General features: G+C 43.9%; 1 protein-coding gene across 3 annotated transcripts in view; it reads left to right on the forward strand.

The window, feature by feature from the left end:
• Positions 1–573: 573 nt before the first annotated feature.
• STAU2 (staufen double-stranded RNA binding protein 2) overlaps positions 574–17,351 on the forward strand; it is a 171,510-nt gene continuing 154,732 nt past the window's right edge. For all 3 annotated transcript variants that reach the window (XM_014255101.2, XM_005517089.2, XM_014255111.2), the window contains exon 1: positions 574–660. The gene's annotated coding sequence lies outside the window, so the exon portion shown is untranslated. The remainder of the gene's footprint in view (positions 661–17,351) is intronic.

Here is a 17,351-nt window from a genome sequence, read left to right on the forward strand (position 1 = left end):
CGCCTGAAGTCTCGCTGCCCGCAGCCCGCTCTCTCCGGGCGCGCCAGGAGCGGTGCAGACAGCGTCGCTCAGGAGTGGCCGAGAGGGGGCAGAGCACACGCGCCAGGCCCATCTCAACCCCACTCACGGACCGGCGCAGACCCCGCGCCGCTGCTCTCCGCGCCCCCCGGGTAGAGACTTCCTCCTCCGCGGTGCCTCCTCCTCGCCGTGTGGCGAGGCCCAGGCCCGGCCCCGGCCCCGGCCCCGGCCCGGCGGGGAAAGGTGAGCGCGGGGTGCCGGGGCCCGCCGGGGCTGGGGGCGGGCGGAGGGCGCAGGGCCCCTCGCCGCCGCTGGGGGCGCCGCGCGCCGCCGGGCTGGGGCCGGGGCCGGGCCGCGGACGGGGCCATTCGCGCGGCGGGCGCGGGGGGAGCGCGGCGCCGGGGGCGCTCGGGGAGCGCCCGGGGGCGGCGGGCGCGGCGGGGGCGGCGGCAGGGGGGGGCGGAGGGGAGCTGCAGGGGGCGACGCCCCGCGCGGGGGCGGCGGGGCGGGGCGGCGGCGCCGGCGGGAGAGCGGGGGGGGGCGCAGTGGTTGGGGCCGGCGGCGGCCGCCGCGGCGGCGGGGTCAGTTCTCTTTAGTGTTTGCCGATGTTGGAGGCGTCTCCAAAGTGTCCCCGGGAAGCAGGTAACCGGGAGGGAGGGAAGGGGGCGGCTTCAGCCGAGATGTCCTAGTCTCCGTCCTGGCTTCGCGCTCCTCCCGCCGGCGCGGCGGCTCCCGGGCGAGGGCTCTGCCGGCGTCCCCCGCCTCCCCGGGGCCGTGCGGGCGCTGCTGCGCCCCCGCGCCGCCGGCCCGCTCCGCTCCGGCGGGGGGCGGCGGCGCCGACCCTGCCATCCGCCCCGGGCCCCCCGTCCGCCGCCAGCCGCCCGCCGACGAGGGGCGTAGGAGGCGGGCGGGGGCACAGGTGGGCAGCGCTGCCGCCCCCGGGGGCCGCGGGGAAGCCCGCTGTGGATCCCCTCCGCAGCTCCCCGCGGCTCCCCGCACACGGGTCCGGCTGCCGGCGGCGGTCTCTGCGCCAAGGCCGGGCCGCGGCCGGGCCGTGCGGCGGGGCCGAGCTCGGCGGGGACCGCGCCCGGCCTGCCCTGCCCCAGTCCCCGGGAAGGAGTTCTGTGCGACCCGAACTTGCTCCTCGTCCTCTGTCCCGCCCGGCCCTGCCGCGGTGCGCGGCCTCGGGGGCGCACAGGGGCCGCTCCGGCACCGGCGGGGCGAGGGGCGCCCGGCACTGCTCGCCCGGTCAGCGGCGCGGACCTCACAGCTCAGCCGCCTGTGTTTGTACGTGTTAGTCAGCCCTCTCTGTGCCCGTCTTGAGCTGCCCCCGAACTTCGGGCAGGGCCTCAAACTTTGCCATCAGTGTTGGGCTCTCCCACTCCCAAAATGGATGTCGGCATCTCCTCCAGCGATGGGCAGCGGAGCCGTTTACCGGCCTTCGCCCAGCACGAGGGCTTGGGGGCCGTCGTTGAGGCGGGACCCAGAGAATCACTGCTGTAAAGTTGCCTAGTCCAGGCTTCTCATGGCCTGGGTGGCATCTTCCTAGCGTTCAGGTGTCTGGTGGGAAGAAGTTCGTCTTGATTGCAGCCAGGCCTGGAAGTCACAGCCATTCCTTGCTGGGGAAGTGTGGGCTGCTTGGGCTTAGCTGTGAGGGTGAATCCTGCAGCAAAGCTGTTTGCCTTGTAGTGCTCAGGGTCCCACCTGACAAGTCAGTGATACCCAAGCAAAAAATGTCCCTGCAGTGTATCTGGCTGGTGTTGCCTTACGCCAGCAAGCTGTTCCTGTGAATACTAAGACGTAAACTTCTCAAGCCATGTTTGGAATGCTCCCTGTGCAACTACCATGGTACTAAAAAAGAGTTTGTGCTGTACAAGAGTAGATAAAGTGCTGCTGCTGTTGTTATTGCCCTCTCTTTGCATGCAATACTGTCTTGAACAGTAGTGAGGGATGTGTATGAGTAACTGCAGTGTTGCAAGGCACAAGGAAGGCTGTTTGCTCTGCCATAGCTCAGGGTGGTTGAACTGTGCTTCTGTCAGGGAGCATATGTTGCTGTATCACCAGTGGCATCGAGCTGCATAGGAGTAAGGTCTTCCTTGGTTGTGTGGTAATTCCAGGTTAGCAGTCTACACCAGTGAAGTAATACTAATGCATATAAGCCATTTGCCAAGTATAAGGAGGTTTTGTATAGGCTTTGTTGTGACATTGCTGCTTATATAAACAGTGCCAGGCTGACAGATTTCTGAATGAAATCTCTTTTTTCTAGAAAGTCAGCAGCAGTGTAAGATTTCCAGTACTGATTTCCAGCTGCTGAACCTTAGCTTTGACCTAGAAAAACTCAGAGAGAGACATAGAGATTTCTGGTCCTGCCAGTCTTTGCAATGATTCCTATGGCTGCCAGCTAGGGACAGGATTGAGGCTGCCTGCTTGTTTGTAGTTTTTGAGGGGAAGGGACAGCTCAGATTTTGTTTTCTTTGCAGACAACTTTTCAGCCATGTTGTTCAGCTTGGGTTCTGCTCAGGTTGTTCAGCCTGGAGCCAAAGTCTTTATGTATCTTTTTGCCAGCTCAACCTACCTTGTTCCCCAAGAATTACATAAAAATAATAATAAAGTTGACTAATCTTAGATTCTGATTTAAGATAGTAGATTGTAAAAAAATGTTTTAATTTTACTTGCAGAAGAGCCTGATCAGAGGTGTTTTAATGACTGGACCAAGTATAAATAAGCATTTAACACCATCAGCCTATTCTTTGGGGGCAAAGGTTTGATATTCCTCCACAGCTTTTTGAACTCTAACGCTGGTTTACATGGGTGTGGATGTGGGAAGTGAACAGGATACTACGTGTTTTAATTGTAAAGTGTTGTGACAAATGACCTTGGGAAGGTTAGGCAACAAGCCATAGTGAAGCAGATCCTCCGATTCCAAGACTGGGTCTCTAGCCATTAGGAAAGATGCACCTGTCATGCTCTATCTAGACAGTTTGTTTTGACCTACCCAAAATACATAGCTATTGATTTGTTAGTCTTTGAAAACACTTAAAAACTCCCATCAATTATATCCAGTCCTTCACCCCAAAATACATCTTCTTATGGTATTATTCCATTGGAGAGCTGGCCTTATAAAGGAAGAGTTTTAGTGGGGTTTGGTGCCATTTTTTTGGCATATATTTGTTAGATATGGGCACAGATTTTTTCTGATCGGAGTGCAAAGTATCTATTTCCTCATGCAGGTGTGGTGGGGAAGGACCTAAGACTGCATTTTTTCAGGATAACTGAAACAACATAACTTCTGTTAATGAGCCACCAGAGCTCCACTTTTCCTTCCACTGCTTACATTTATTTTCTGTCACCAACAGCAAAATCTAACAAATAGGAAAAGAGGTCTTTCTTTTGCCAGAACCTATTATTTTGCATTTCTAATCTTTGGATCACACATAGCCTGTATTTTTCACAATAGTTCTTGAGTTCTCTCTTCTCTGAAAAGGAGAAAGAAAGACATGGGGGTTCCATTTGGTTGAGGGGCATAAAGAGCACAAGGCAGGGGTCCTGTGGAGGCAGGTCAGGGAATTGGGCTGGCAGTTTTGCTCAGGAAGGAAAGGACAGTAAACGAGAGGGAATGGAACTGGTGGGAGTGTATGACAAACTCTGTGAAGAGAGAAAGTTGAACCTGTGTGTAGTGTAGTTAACACATATATAATTAATATATATATTAAAAGTCAAGGGCCCTGCATTTAGAGGGTCTGCTCATTGTCAGCACTGAGTCACAATTGCCATTATCCAGAGTGTATTTGCATTAAAAGATCAAGAGTTCAGTAAGAACTCTTCTGACGGATGTCTTCTCAGGCATTGTTCTGGAAAATATTTAGAATAAAAAAATTGCTTGTCACAACTCCTAATGTAGAAATTAATTTTGAAAAAACATCTCTGGTAGTGTAGCACTAAAGTCACATCTATGTCTGTAAATGCTAAAGTTTGTTCATACTTCATCTCAAGAGTAAGTGTTTAGTGGTTTGGGTTTAGTTTTGTGGGTGTTTTTTGTTAAACTGGTAGTTTTTGGAGTGTTTCCCCATAATGAAGTGTGCCATACTCTATCTTTGCATTTGCTTTAGTCAACTATACATCTATATAGTGCATCACAAGAATGTTACAAATTTATTTCTATTTAACCAAATAAAGTCAAATTATGAAATTTAATTTTTTTCTGGTAAATAGCACTGTTTTTCATATTTAATTACTAATATTGTGACTCCACCGTGCTTCTGTATCCCCATAATCTTCTAATTCAGTCACCATTAAAATGATGGGAGGGGGCACTTTTTAGGAACTGAGGCTTTGAGCTCAGATCCCCGTTGGTGTTTGGGGGAGGTTCCTGTTTATAACCAGCGGCTAATTGTTATATCAAACATGGATTAACCTCCTGTCCTTAGATTCTGGGAGAAGCTAGCTTACTAAAGTTTTTACCATAGTAGCACATGCTCACTTGATGGGTATATTTACAGTCTTATCTTCTGAAAACTTCCAAAGAATCACAGTGGTCCAACTTCCAGTTTTGCTGCCTGCCAGCTTTGAGGAGGCTGTTTTGCCTCCAGGCTAAAGGAAGTGTTTTTGAGTGTAGAACACCAGATTTTCTTGAAAACAATGAAAATGGTCACATGTTGGATCAAGAGATGAATAACCTACTTTTTATTGCTTTTGCTAGTCTTAGTTTCTTATTTTTTGCACCTGTTAGGTATTTGGGGTTCCCAGTTTCTCCTACAACGATCCCAGTTTAAAAAAAGCATTGTTACATGGATATAAGGAAATATCAGTATACTAAATGTGCAGATTGATATCAGTAGCTGGAATTGTCTGGATAAGTAACTGTCTGCAAGTGAAAGAGAACTTTTTTCCATGTTACCCAGATGCCACATCCATGCAACTGATACATTTTGAAGGATGAAATCAAGATAAAGTTGTTCCCAAGGTGGAAATGTAGGTGTGGTAGAGGGCAATGTTGGGTCACTTAGAAGCACACCCAGTTGTTCTGATACAAACAAAATAATAATGAAATAATGCTTGGTAGTAGCTTTGGCTTTGTTAGACAAGGTAAGAACAAGAAACAATCTAAAATTTCATGTTAACTGTTTGTTTCTTTGCCTTTTTTCCCCTTCTGCTGATCCTTCTTTAGTCCTGGATATGATGTTGCTTTTTTCGTTCCAGACCATGGAAAATATTTTCTCTGCTTTTTGTTTCAGGCTGGTGTCTCTGATAGTATTTGAGCCTGCCTGCTTTGAGTAGTGTTTCATCTCTAATGACAGTGTCCATTCAAGGGGGTATTTTGGTTAGGAGTATATACCCAAGAGACATTCCTTTTGTACCTGTTTAGGGCCTAGGAATTGTAATGAATGGCTCCAGAGGGATTTTCTTGAAAACCCTTCTGACCCTCTGAGAATTCAGTGCAAGACACTTACTAGTCTTGTATTAAATGAGTGTCCAGCTTCTGCATGGCAGCTAAGGCTGCCTTATCTTTGTGTAAGGGAATGAGAAGTTTGTCCTGGATCAGGAGTCAGTTAAAGCTCTCCCTCTTTTTGCAGAGGCATCTCTTAACATTCCCTCTTAGCTGAATCTACTGGGTTAGGTATGGGGCTTGACCTCTTCAGAAGGGAGAGTGGCCCACATTGTCTTTTTTTCACCCCTTTTCAACTGGCCAATTTTTATTACTTAGAGCCTTAAGCAAGTAAAAACTGCCTGAAGATGCCAGGACTGGATCAATTTTCCACAGACTTGATGGAGCTGCCATTCATGAGGACATTCTGGATCTAGACTTTCAGGCAACCATAAGTATTTGACAAGTCCCACGAGAAGAATTTAATATTTAATTAAATTCTTCTGCTATTACATTACAAGGTTCTTCTGAAAATGGCCTTTCCACCAATTACTGTCGGTGGCAATTGACCAGAGGAGATGGCTTTGGAGGCCTTTTCTCTTTCCAGGGTGCCATTAAGCTACCTGTAAAACTTCATCTCCCTTTCTGGTTCTCCTCAATGCAGTCAGAGCCCCTCGATACTTTGTAACACTCACAGATTACAGTAGGCATGAGAGCAAGCGGCTGCTGTAGCTGGTGAAACTTCAGTTATTAAATGTATTTAAAGTATTTTAAATGACATGTAAACATCAACTTCCCCATCCTGGATTTGAAATTGTTTCTTTTCTTGGACACAGTAGTAATTTGAATATTTCCAAGGTTTTTAAACCAATCCTGTGCTCACTAGGAATTTTGACATTAACACCAAAAAGAAGTGATTTTATTTACTGTTATTGCAAATACTGGTACTGTTTACCTTTGCTCGGGTATCTCATAGCTGACAGGAGCATGGGAGACATAGGTACTGTCAGACAAATTTACCTGATATATCCCCAAGATAGGACAGGACAGGGCACTGCAGGTGAACAGGGTTAGCTGAGGCAGTTCTATTTCCAGGGCCTGCTCTGTTTTTTGAATGTGGTGTCTTTGCTGTTGTGCTGGCTTGCTCCATGGCTCTGGGTCAGCACTTCTACCTAAGCTTCTGCTTTGTGTCATTGCAACCTAGACAGCCTTTGGATGACCCTTGGGCTAGGAGCACAACCCTTTGTTAACAAGGAACATCCATTTTTACAGGGGGTTAGACTGTTAGGCATATGTTTGTAGCCTAATATTGGAGATCCTAGAAAATGGGGTCCTGTTTCCATTTTGAAGTACTCTTTAAGTTTGATTTTGATTTGGAAGGTAAAGAGCAGGAGTCTTAGTAGTGAACAGAAGAGTTAGCCCCCTGCAAGCTCAAAAGCAAGTTTGTTCTTTTACGCTACTTTAGGGTGGTTCCAGAGTCACAAAAGCTAACTTTACCCTGCTGAGTCTAATGGCCCTGGAGCCCTGAAAGTATAGTAAGTGGTAAGAAAGACATTCCTTTGAAGGGCAGCTCAGCATGATCCATCCATCCGTCCTCTAGGTGGTTGTGAACCTATGATACAGCATTGCCATTCCTAATAAATGCAAACTTCTTTTTCGCTTTTGCTCAATTCCAGGTACTCTTTCCTAGTATATGAAATAATTTCATGTCACCAGTGCATCAGCTTGTGCTTTAAGTCAGACTTACCCTTTGTTTTATTTCTGACTTTATCTGCATAAAAATACTTGAGACAGTTCCAAATTTTAATTCAGTTTGTTTACATTATTTTTTCTGCAGTAGTTATGCTTATAGTTTCCTTTGGTCTGGGAAAACAAGTTATTCTGAATCATCAGCTGTACAGATGAAGGTCTCTTATTTGCTATTTTATGATGTATCCTACTTAGTGTTCCTAAACAGTAGTACATAAGTTGGAGGAAAAAGCCTGGTTTTGTTATGCTGGTTCTGTGCCCTCAGTGTGCTCAATTTGAAACAAATGTCTTTTTACCAGCACTCTTCCTTTCTGTTGTTCATTGTTACTTTAGTATCCTCCTTGCTGATTCAACTCCAGAAATAACATTTTACCATCCGGCTAGTTGTGTGTAGTCTCTGTGCTGCTGCTGAATTTGTGGCAGGTTTTTAATGTTCAGCTAAGGTTTAGCGCTGACCATTACCTTTCCCCCAAACACAGCATCTTTAAACTTAATTTTATTCAGTTGAAAACTGAGATTTTGTGCTTATCTTCAGTCAGAGCACTTGGTAGGCCCAATTGAATACTCAGAAATTATTTTACCTTTATTCATTGACTAAGGAGAGCTGCACTTAAAATAGGAAGGAGGGTCTGTCAAATCAGTGCAGAACTCCTGATCTCACAGGTACTCTTTGCCTGTTAGCAGAGGCCCAGTCCTGTCCCCCAGTGAGCAGGGAGCTAGCCTCTGTACGAACTGTATGTCAACATGATTTTATAGCCAAGCAATTCAAAAACTGTCTATGGAAGAGTTGAGAGAAGGGGGAACTCCAAGAATGTTTCATGAACAGAAGGTGGCAATTTGACCCCAGCTGTTTCTGGGAGCTGCAACTTCTTGGAAGCTGTATGAGACTTCAGCATGGGCATTCATCACTTTAGCTGTCAAATACAGTGTTTTTGTTTAAATACACTCACGGAGAACAAAAAAAGGCACCTGAACCAGAATTTTATCTACTTCTAACAATAGAGTGTAACACCTGTTACCTTGTCTACTGAAACTTCCTTCTCTGGGGATCTGGTAGCTGTTAATTATAGCCAGCTAACTACAGTATGAGGAGGGCTGGTCATTTCAAAGAATAAGGCATGTTTCTGCTACTTCACCAAATTCACTACTTTAAATTATATGAGAAGTAATTTGTCACAGGCAGTCAAGGAAAACAGATGATTTTCTGAATTCCACTAATAAAATGCAATTTTTAGTTTGGGATTGAAGTCAAGAAGTAATTGTTGCATGCTTCAGAACAAAATAACAGTTGGAGGGATGTTTTACTTAAGAGTAAGAGTATATTGTAATTTAAAATCAGTCGAAGCTCACTGGAGAGTTTAGGAATGTAACTATTACTTGTTAGCAGAAATTGGGGGGAAAAAAAATGCAGCTTTTAGACATATATAGGAGAGAATTTTCAAAATACAAATTAAATCAGAAACTAAATTCTTGCAAGCACCTCAGATTAGACTCCAGTATCACAAGTAAGGAGCCAATTACATTTTAGGTGTAAACAAGTCTGTAGCCTCAGTGTGTCAAGTTTGAGTCATGTTTTTTTCATTTACTTAGTCCCCTTCTCCACTTTTAAGCTGATGATTGATTGTTAAACTAGTGGCTTAGGCTTCCCTTTTATTCAGCTACTTTTCTTCAGGAAAGCTGACTAACTAATTTTTGTTTAACGTTAGATGAATATGAGTTACTTGTATGTGGAGTAAGATGGCATAATGACCAGCTAATCTTTTAAAAAGTGTTACAGATACGGCTGTGTATCTCAGAGTGTCTGGGGCCAGATACAAGTTTCCAGTTTTCAAGAAGTCATAAGTAGTTTATAGTCATGGTAAGGGAGAGAGGTGATGAGTTACAATAGTGGACAGCCAGCTCTTGTGCTTTGGGTTAGTGCTTGCTCTCAGGTGCAGTAAACAAGTACAAAAAGGATATTACCTCTAGTGTTTGGCAGTGTGTGTGTCCTGCCTCTCATCTGTAAGGCATTATAGCCACCTGTGAGCTAGTTTTTGGGATCTACCTCAAACCATGATGAGTTTTGGAGGAGGTAGGCCTCCCACAAAGAAGTCTCTGGTGATCACCTTGCTGTTTCATGAGGGAGTTTCACATTTTCTTCCCTGTAGTAATTCAGGGTATTGTGGCTGGGTCAAGATGATGACTGTGTCTGAACCAATATTCTGTCTGGATGGTTCAGAGTCTTTTCTGAGCTTAAAAATTGTGGCACTGTGAGAACTGGGTTAGCTTGTACTGGCTGTTGGAAATTTCCATGGCTTTTATACCATCTTCTCTGTCTTCTGGACAGGAACAATAAATTGAGAGAGACTTTGATGAGATTATCATAACATAGCAAACATTTATATAAACCAGACTGATTTTCCCCGCTTGGGCTTTGGGTTATAAACAGGTTGAAATGCTTTGAGATGCCAAACTGTCTCAGTTTCTGATGCAGCAGATTTGCTTTCTTTATCTTTCCGTTTTCTAATCGCATTGAAATCTCCAACTTGATAATCTGATTGATATCCCATACCATTTTAATACAGAATAGCGATCCTTTTTCCCATAATTTTTCTAGATGAATATTAGTAAAGTTTCTCTACCTAGGATCTCTGTTTCATGTCTGTCTATGAGGTCTCTACTGAGTCTTTGAGTGGTATACACAGGACCTGACTGATCTCTCTGTTAGAAAAGAAAATTAGCCACATGTACAGTCTGGGGTCATTAGTTCTGCTGTATACAGTAAGATGCACTGTGGCCTGAGTTGCTCTTTTCTCAGCTTTTTCCTGTCAGCCTCGCTGTTGCCAGGGAAGCAAGGGAAGAGTTGCATTCCTGCCTGTCAGTATGCTCCACTTTCTGTTGAGTTTCTCTTGTTACAAGTTTTTTAGACTCTTGCTCATGCAAATGTGCACTATTGCAGTCAGTGCCCTAACCCTTGCATTTTCCATCATTCCTTACAAAAAGACACGTCTCTGCAAGAGAGCTTATTTACTTCTGTAATTGTGTCTTTTAGTTTTAGTAACATCCGTGATCACTTACTTGTTGAAGACAAGTTTGGCAGTAGACTTCGGGTAAGATTCAGTTGCCTGCATTTTGGCATCTTGTGCAGTTTGAGACACTAAGTTACCCTCTCTGCTTCTCAGCTGCCACTTAGCTGTGTGGTTAGTTAATCCTAAATTAGAAGCCTACTTCTTGATCACCTTGAATAACTCCCTGGGTCTGCTGGCTGTACTGACAACTGGTGTAATACATTTCTTTAAACACACACGTTATTACCATTTCATTGCCTCTTCATGTTAGGGTTTCTCTGAACTGCCTGCCACAAGCAGTGCCAGATGTGGCATGAGTCTTCAGAGAGAATGTCTGCTTCCTGAAGCAACAGCTGAGGGAATAGGCAGGTATCCAAATGTGGTATCTCAGGGCATCTCTGCTGGCATTGTGTATTGGGTCTTTAAAAGACTGTAGTGGGTTGACCCTGGCCGAATACCAGGCACTCACCAAAGCCACTCTCTCACTCTCCTCCACAACTGGACAGGGGAAAGGAAATACAATGAAAAGTTCATGAGTTGAGGAGCAGGAGAGGTCACTCACCAAATGCCATCATGGGCAAAACAGGCTCATATGCGAGATATTAATTGAATTTATTACTAACAAGGTCAGATCAGGATAATGAGAAGTGAAATAAAACCTTAAAAACACCTTCTTCCTACTCCTCACTCTTTCCCAGCCCTGCGCTCTCCCCCAGCAGCAGAGGGAGATGGAGTGGGAGTTAGTGTCAGTTCATCACCTGCTTTTTCTCCTGCTGCTGAGGGAGAGGAGTCTGTCCCCTGCTGCACTGTGGGGCCCTTCCTCAGGACAGAGTTCTCCATAAGCTTCTCCAACATGAGTCCATCCCACAGGCAACAGTCCATCCCCAAACTGCTGCAGTGTGGGTCCATCCCACAGACAACAGTCCATCCCCAAACTGCTGCAGTGTGGGTCCATCCCACAGACAACAGTCCATCCCCAGACTGCTGCAGTGTGGGTCACTCTTCCACGCAGTGCAGTCCTTCAGGGACAGGCTGCTCCAGTACAGGAGCAGGGCCCCTCTCCCCACAGGTCTCCCATGGGCTCACAGCCATCTTTCAGATACCCACCTGCTCCAGTGTGGGGTTCCTCCACAGGCTGGAGGCAGATCTCTTACATCCCCATGGACCTTCATGGGCTGTAGGGGCAGAGCTGCTTCACCTTGGCCATCCCCATGGGCTGCAGAGGAATCCCAGCTCTGGTGCCTGGAGCACTCCTCCCCCTCCTTCTGTGCTGACCTTGGTGTCTGCAGAGTTGTTCCTCTCACATATTCCCACCCCGCTCTTCTCTGCCTGCAGTTACAACTGTGCAAGGATCTTTTTTTTGATTCTTCATCTTCAATATGTTGGAGGTGTTACCACTGTTTCTAATTGACCCAGCCTTGACCAGCAGCACATCCATCTTTGGAGCTGCCAGGGACTGGCTCTGCTGGACACAGAGGAAGCTTCTGGCAGGTTGTCACAGGAGCCACCCTTGTAACCCTCTGCTGCCAAAGCTTCCCCATGCAAATTCAATACATTCTGGTAAACCACGGTAATCCCATGCTGTATTTACTTTGACTCCAGTGACAATTTTGACATGTTGCTTATATTTGTAAATCTGAATTATAGATGTCTTTCATCCTCGAGTCCTCATATCTTACTGTACAGCAGTGCCATATGAGATGGGTGCCTGTGCTGGTGTGAGAGGTACTGTGCACGTAGATGTCATTGTTGATCACCAATTTTTCATATTAGTTAACTAATTAGTTAACTAATATAAAATATATAAGTTGATTTTTGCTGTAGTGGTTTAAGCAATTTATTACATCCTAGATGTTTGCTTATTGTATTACTCTGTGACATATTCTATGTATTTCAAGTTGTATATATCCAGTTTTGATTGCAGAGTAAGGCTTCTGTTCTTGCCCTGTAGCTAACACATCATAATTAAATGGCAGCAAAAGTCCCCATGTTTGGCTGTTTTGTTGATTGAGAAAATCTTTAGGTTTAGTCTTTGATTCCATAATTAACTGCCTTATTTGTCTGATTTGGTTTTTTACTTTTCAAATTTACATGAAACAATTTTAAAGTGAGTTGTTAAGATTGTGAGTGTTGAAGGATTGAATCAGTGACCAATATAAATAATATGTACTCCCACACGTGATTCTGTGATAATGGTAATGTGGTCATTGATTTAGAGACTTGCATGCTTTTTGTACCAAATTGGATCAACATTGTGTTGGAAGTTAGGGAACAGATATGGTTTCATGACTAAAGATATGTGCAAGATAAAGCAGTTTCTACCACAGTTTTCTGAGTTTTAAGTCGTTTTATGTCGTTTTAATGTGCCTGTTCTGTGTAGTAATTCAAAAGGGAGGTTGAGCTGACTGCTGTTTGAAGAAGTGGTTGAAAAATATGACTGCAGATTTGTAGTCTGTTTCCTACTTGATTTTTTTCCTTCCAAAAATACCTACCTTCCTTTCCTCAGGAAGGTTCTTACTGATTGTACATGAGAGTTGGCAAAGGATAGTCCTCCATGGGTGAAAATACCTGAAAGTGTGATGGGATTTGATGTTGTGACCTGGTGTTCACTGCAGCTGCTTGGCCCTTCTTTGCCTTCCTGGGGCTTTATCTACAACCCTTTTCTGCTCCAGTCCAAGCACAGAGGAAATACATTGTAAGAAACTGTAGTATTTAGTCTTCAGGGGCAGGGTTTAACACTGAGCAAGAGGGGTAACTTTTGTAAACCTTGCAGCTCCTTAAATTTTGACTTTTAGCCCCTAATATTCTGTGTCACTTCCTTTGCTTGTAAAATGTCTTACCAAAGCAATGAAAATAAAGGAGTTAGTGATTTCTCCCCCACGCTTCTTATACTTCTGCAAAGTACAATGCTTTTAAGGCATCACTTGCTGTCATGTATTACTTAGCTGTTAATTAGCTGGTAGCTATGTTCACATATCCACTGAAACTAAGATTCTTTACTGTAAGGCACAGTAAAAAAAAAAGAAACCAGGCCACAGGTTTCTGAAGATGTAATCATCAGGGATGAGATCACGGGCTTTGTGAGGAGCAGTGTGAAGGAGATGAACTTCAGTGTATGGTTTGACAGCAAAGCTAAGCTGATTAGCAGGAGTTGAAAGGGCTAATTCCTTGCACCCACTCCAGGTCAAGAGTTTGTGGCCCTCCTTGTACAGACCAGATGCTCCTCTGATCTTTCTCCTTACCTGCCATGTGAACTGGTTCAGTGAGATGGACAGAAAGTGTTGGCTTTTTGCTGCAGGTAAGAGAAGGCATGGGATTGTGCCTTGCTATGGCAGCAAATCATTAGATCAGTTTGGCTGTTGGCAAAACATTCCTCATAAGGCAAAAAGGTATGAAATTGATGGAGGAGCAAATGGGAAGAACAAACAAGGGGGACCAGCAGTAACAGAGAAAAAATATATATGTTTTAAAAAACAGAGAAATCCTGTGCAATTTATAGCCTAATATTTTAATTTTTGCTATTTAAAATGTATAAATAAGATAAATTTTGCTAATAAATCTGCATAACCATCTGTTGATTGTTGCTTTAAGTCATACTCTTGCTAAACTGCTGCTGTGTGGCCATCTTGTTACTTGGCTTTAGAAGTGAAAAGTTCTAATTAAGGTGCTCTGAAGGTAATGCAGAACTGTGTTTTTGTCAACCCCAAATAATCTGCTAGGTATAACACAATAAAAAGAAATTACATAAGACTTAGAACTTCATTAGTACTTTTTATAATAATGTCCACAAATGTATAAATATTTGCTGTAAAGGTGAAAAATGTCACACCAGAAATATGTTTTATCTTTAGGCAGTTTTGTATGCTTTTGTGTAACTGAGCGAATGAATTAATACCAGAAGAATGAAAGAAGAACAGACCATTTAATGGAATTTTAAAACTAAAACTACATCCTTCTTAATTAGGAAGCTGTTAAGTATTAGAGTTCTGTGACTTTGGACTTTCACAGAAGAATCACATTAACAAGCTTCTAGCCAAAATGGGTGTTGGTCTGAAAAAAACCCTTGAGATGCTTGCTGGCTGCTTAGACACTGCTCCCAGTCTATTGGATTGCTGTTCCTGTACCTTTCAATATATTCATTAATGATGTGGATGAAACAGTACAATTATTAAATTTGTAGATGCTATAAAACATCTAGAGAAGACTTGCAAACATTTTAGAATTAGAATTAAAATTTGATGTGATCTTGGAAAAAATAAATTATTGTCTTTTCCTTTTTTTTCTGTTTTGTTGAGGTTTTTTAATAAGAAAATTCAAGGAAGATAAGAACAAAGTCTCATTAGCTAGGAAACATTCAGATTCACAAAGAGAGCACAGCCTAGAACTTGCTGGGTAGCAGTTCTGCAGAAAAGGATCTGGGACCAACAGTAATACTATTGTGAAAAATGGACACTGATTAGAAGGTATAAGCAGAACCCTTGGTTATATAAAACATATATCAAGTAATTTTTCTCGCTCTGCAGTGGCTGGCCCTCAGTTATTCCATTTGTAAAGTCCTTTACCAGTATGTAGTATGTACCACCATTACATACTTGTACACAGATTAAATTGGTACTCTGGGTTGTATGATAGTGCAGTGTGGAAGTGTGGTGACTCTACTGCATATGTGGATTTTCACTTTCTGCATAGATGAAATCCAGACTTCTGTTTTGACTGTTCAGGTAATTAGTTTCTCTGTTGATTGTGCATACAACTTGTCTTTCTAATACTGCTTTTTCAGTTTTCCCACATTGTACAAATCTGGTTTAAAAACTCATTGTCCATGCTTTCTGCCTTTTTTGGTATTTTATCTACTTAATCTTTATTTATTCAGTTACTGTCACATTGTCTAAGAGTGTCACCATTTAGTTCATATTCTGTGTCATAAGATCTAAGGCTATAAAGTGATTCCAGAAAAATACAAAAGTAATAATAATCAGAAAAAGTGTTTTTCTTTTAGCATGATACAAGTATATGCTTTTAGCATGATACAAGTCTGTTCACAATTTTAAAAATTATTTTGCATCTATAAATGTAACTAAATATTTGTAGTGGGTTTGCATGGCCAGATTTTGGTAACAGAGGGTTACAGTGGTGGCTTCCATGAGAAGTTGCCAGAAGTTTCACTTGTGTTCGATGGAGCCAATTCTGGCTGGCTCCGAGATGAATCTGCTGCCAGCCAAGGCTGAGCCCATCAGTGTTGGTGGTAGCATCTCTGGGATAACAGATTTAGGCAACAAGAAGAGTTGCTGCCTAACAGAAAGTGCAGTGAGAGAGGAGAGGAGTGAGAATCTGTGAGAGAAACAGCCCTGCAGGCACCAAGGTCAGTGCAGACACCAAGGTCAGTGCAGAAGGAGGGGGAGGAGGTGCTCCCAGTGCCAGAGCAGAGACCCCTCTGCTGCCCGTGGTGCTGCCCATGGTGAAACAGCAGTGCCTCTGCAGTCCATGGAGATCCATGGTGGAGCAGAGATCCACTTGCAGCCCGTGGAGGAGACCCACAGGATGTGTGGCCCATGGAGAGAGAGAGGAGTTCATGCTGGAGCAGATTTGCTGGCATGACTTGTGACCCTATGGGAGGCCCTTACTGGAGCATTCTGTTCCTAAAGGATGCCACCCTGTGGAATGGATCCACACTGGAACTCCAGCTTGTGTGAAGGACTTTGTGGAGGATGTTGCCCAGTGGGAGGGACCCAATGCTGGAGCAGGGAAGAGTGTGAGGAGTCTTCCCTTTAGCAGGATGGAGTGGCAGAGACAACATGTGATGAACTGACTGTAACCCTGGTTCGCCATCCCTCTGGGTGGTGGAGAGTTCAGGAGTGAAGTTAGACCTGAGAAAAAAGCATGGGTGGGAGGAAGGTGTTCTTAAGATTTAGGTTTTATTTCTTCTTTTCCCACTCTGATTTGCTTGACAATAAATTAATTTAATCTCCCCAAGCTGAGCTTGTTCTGCATGTGACAGTAACTGGTGAGTGATCTTTTCATGCACTTGTCTAGACCCGCAAGTCTTTCATTATATTTTGTCTCCCTGTCCAGCTGAGGTGGTGAGCGATAGAGCAGTTTTTGTGGTCAACTCACAACAACGTTGTGTTGCCTGGTATATTAAAAAAATTAATGGACTATTTTACAGCAATATTTTCACTTTAAAATGTGAGTAATTTTTTTTTGTTTTTGTGTGAGTTTGGTTTGGTTTGGTCATTTTTAGTTTGTCAGGAAAATTCACAGCTTGTACATAATTTAATAAGAAAGTCAATACCAATTGTTTAATGAAACCTGCGTTGCTGCCTATGTACTAAATGCTCAAAAGGGGAAGTGAAGTAAAATGCAATTCTAGTACATCTGCCTCCCTTTATGTGTTTGCTATTGCATTTCTACTATATCTGTGTGGGTGAGACTATGAGGAGAAACATTGCAGCATCTCATAACACACCATAAGCCCTGCAGTGTAGCCTTGCAAAAACAGCAGCACTGTGACTTGCAGTCTGGTTGGATAGATGTGTGTGATCAAAACATTAGGAAATACAATTTCTTTTGTGTCTTGGTGTGGCAGCTGAGTAAAGGCACAAAGCTGGGAAGCCCAGCTGTGCAGTCCAGATTTCACTGAGAGGTGCAAGTGTCTGTAACCACTGATGAACTTGAAGGGGAGCCTCTCTGGAGACACTTGGATGTAGGAATTTCCTAGATATGAGTTGGGTAGCCTCCTGAAATGAGGTGTGTGGACTTTTCTAATTGTAATCTTAGTATCCTAAGTGAACCATCTCTTTTGTATATGTCAGATTTTTCACAAATATCTGCATAGAAGATGTAAAAATATTTTTATTATATAACTGCATTTCATCTCTGACCAGCTTAGTGGAATCTCTCTCCCCCAAGTCCTACATTTTATGTAGCATAGTATTTTATTATGTTTGTGCTTGTGGCTGGAAGGCCCCAAAATGTTTTTGTTTCAGTGTGTATAAAACTGTACAACACAGGTGTATATATGTAAAAAATGTAAAGAAAAGATGGAACATAGAGTTTTTGTCACCTTTTGTCATGACATTGAAGATTGGCTGCCTGGTAGTGTGAAAATGACATGCCATCATATCAACTGTATTATTTCTGCTCTCTCTCTCCTGGTAGATTTTTAGAACTGA

This window comes from Pseudopodoces humilis, chromosome 1 (genome assembly GCF_049639895.1).
Source record: "Pseudopodoces humilis isolate 2021_Gansu_Grassland_sample_001 chromosome 1, ASM4963989v1, whole genome shotgun sequence".
In the NCBI taxonomy this organism is placed as follows: domain Eukaryota; kingdom Metazoa; phylum Chordata; class Aves; order Passeriformes; family Paridae; genus Pseudopodoces; species Pseudopodoces humilis.